This window comes from Triticum urartu, chromosome 5A (genome assembly GCF_056163025.1).
Source record: "Triticum urartu cultivar PI428250 chromosome 5A, HENAU_Tu73, whole genome shotgun sequence".
NCBI classification, from domain to species: Eukaryota; Viridiplantae; Streptophyta; class Magnoliopsida; order Poales; family Poaceae; genus Triticum; species Triticum urartu.
In genome coordinates this window covers 61164317-61166671 of record NC_141877.1, presented here as the reverse complement: position 1 = coordinate 61166671, position 2355 = coordinate 61164317, and the positions used below count along the sequence as shown (strand labels likewise).

Genomic DNA, 2355 nt, shown 5'->3' with positions numbered 1-2355 from the left:
TTGCTCATATGGTTATGACATGTTGTGTGTTTTGAGATCCATGATATGTACTAGCATGCCATGCTTTTGCTTGCCATGTTCTTGCACTGTAGCTTAATTATTTCTTGCCTCCAACATGCCATCGTATAAACTCTGCTCATGCATATGCTTTGTTTTTCACCAAGTCATAATCTGTGTTATCAAGTTGCCTTTTGCTTTGCTCATGTTGGATTAATCATGATGCCTATGAACCTGTACCTTGATGTTATTTGAAGCATGTAATCTGTATTTTAAGTACATATCAAGTTTGTGTCCATATGTTTCCTGTAGCATGTTGTTTCCTTGATTGCAAAGTGCTTATTTGCTGTTTTGGGCAGATTGTGTTTGAAACTTGTATTGAGTGTATGTGTTGAACTGTTGCTCCGTTTTGAGCATGTTCTATATGAAACTTGCTTCCTGTTGCATGTAGTTTCATCTTGCCTTGTTGCATCCTTGGTTTGATTATGTGTGCTTGATGTTTGAATGCATTTTGCATCAATGCTATGTTTAACTTGTTTTGCTCATATCTTCTAGGCCGTAGCTTCGAATTAAACGAACTTTATATGTAACTTGACTAGAAAACCGTGTAGATCATCTTGGTGCTCTTTAAATTGATGTTTAAGAGGTAATAGCACCCCAGGTACCCTAACTTGCACAGCATGTGACATTTTAGTCCTAAACTTGCAAAGTGCAACCCCATCATACCCCAATTTGCACCTCATGTGATGTTTTAGTTCCAGGCCAATCAAAGAACCACAATTGGCAGCCCGGTGGCTGGCCCGGTCGGCACACGCCGTTTTGCAAAACCCCCCTGTCATTTTCCCTAATTAACCCGCACTTCACCTCCACCTGAATTAAATCTGTCCGGAAGGAATCGAGTTCGCGTCCGCCTCAGCTCCAGCTCCAGCTCCGGGGTCCGCCGCCTCGTCGTGTCCGACCACTTGCTGCCCACCACGCAGCGCCTCAGGGGCGCCTCGCTGCCCGCGTCCTCCGCGCACAGGGCCGCCGCCCAGCAGTGCAAGCCCGCGCCGCAGGTCGCCTACACCCAGAGCTTCCAGTACGGCCAGGCAATGGCGCACTAAGCAGATTGCTTTGCAAGCTCGTGAAGAAGGAGAAGATTTAGGTCTCAGGTGAGATCGATGGGTAAGATGGCTCGCAACACGATTATATCTGGGAATTTAGAATTGTAGTTTACCCTGCTGCTTTCTTTTCTTTTTTGTGGGTGGATCTGATGTCTCTACATATATAATAGATACCGAGTGTATGTTGGTGGACCACCAGCATACAACTCCTCTATGGCCGGATCAGCGCAGCCGTTCATCTCCTCCATGCCTGCCCAGAGCCGCCATCTATCTCCACTATGGCCGTCAAGATCTGGCACTCTGGCTGCAAGAAGAAGATTGCTGTTGTCCAAGAAGACCGATGGGTTCAGTTTCAGAGTTTGAGTTCAATACTTGAGCCTGCACTTTAAGTTGGATCTGCAAGAACAGTGCAGAAACGATGGATGAAACTGAAGCTCCTGGTTTTGTTGCAGTTAAATTTAGGAGCTATGGTCAGTTCATGTATATTGTTTTCAATCATAGTCCCTTCATGTATACATGTTCATAGCATTGTGAGGGGAGTATATAGGAACAGAGACTCTGACTGAATTGCCTATTGAATTGTTTCTTACCCCAGGAGGCCGGAGCTGATTGTGTCATGTTTGATTCTTAGAAATATTTTTGCTAGTGCTAACTGAACTTTAATAGCGATGGCTTCAACTATATTGAGTAAGATCATATTGGGGTTTGGTTTGGTCAGAGTTACACTGTTGAAATTGTTCATTACAGATTTATAGCTGTAATTCAATCGATACATGTGGCAGTTTTTATTTAGTGTAATGGCTCTATGTAGTTAATGTTTTCTTTTATATAAATATGTGAGGAGCTATTCTAGAAGAGGATTCAGCAGCATGTGTCTTTGTACAAAGTATACCAGGCAAATCTGCATGCAGTATTGCTCTCTGCTCTGCACTAGTGTTCTCTGGGGCTCTGTAGTATATATAGCATGTGTCTTTGTGTTCCATTGAACGTTTAGGTTCATGAACAAGAGAACCACCGAGCCACCTTCACGGCTGTGTAACCACTACTTTGCACAATTTAAACGGGTATCACACTTATCCCACATAAACAAGATGTGGGTGTTGACGGGCTTCCCACTTGCAGCCTGACTGGTGGTTCTTTCCATTCTTTTGGGTTCGTGGGTGCGATGTAAATGTTGGTCCTTTATGTTTTTGCCTCCTGTAGTAAATAAAAAGCTAATGCAGATTCGTGATCGACTGCTCCTATGTTCGTCTTG

The 2355-nt window shown here is 43.9% G+C and overlaps 1 long non-coding RNA gene across 2 annotated transcripts; it reads left to right on the top strand.

Annotated features, from left to right (window-relative positions):
• Nucleotides 1-849: 849 nt before the first annotated feature.
• On the top strand, nucleotides 850-1752 carry LOC125555631 (uncharacterized). Of its 2 annotated transcripts, none has more exons than XR_007304786.2 (2): nucleotides 850-1148; nucleotides 1271-1752. It is a non-coding gene; the product is annotated as an uncharacterized LOC125555631 (long non-coding RNA). The 2 variants fall into 2 exon arrangements; XR_007304785.2 differs by having other exon boundaries at nucleotides 850-1161.
• Nucleotides 1753-2355: the final 603 nt, after the last annotated feature.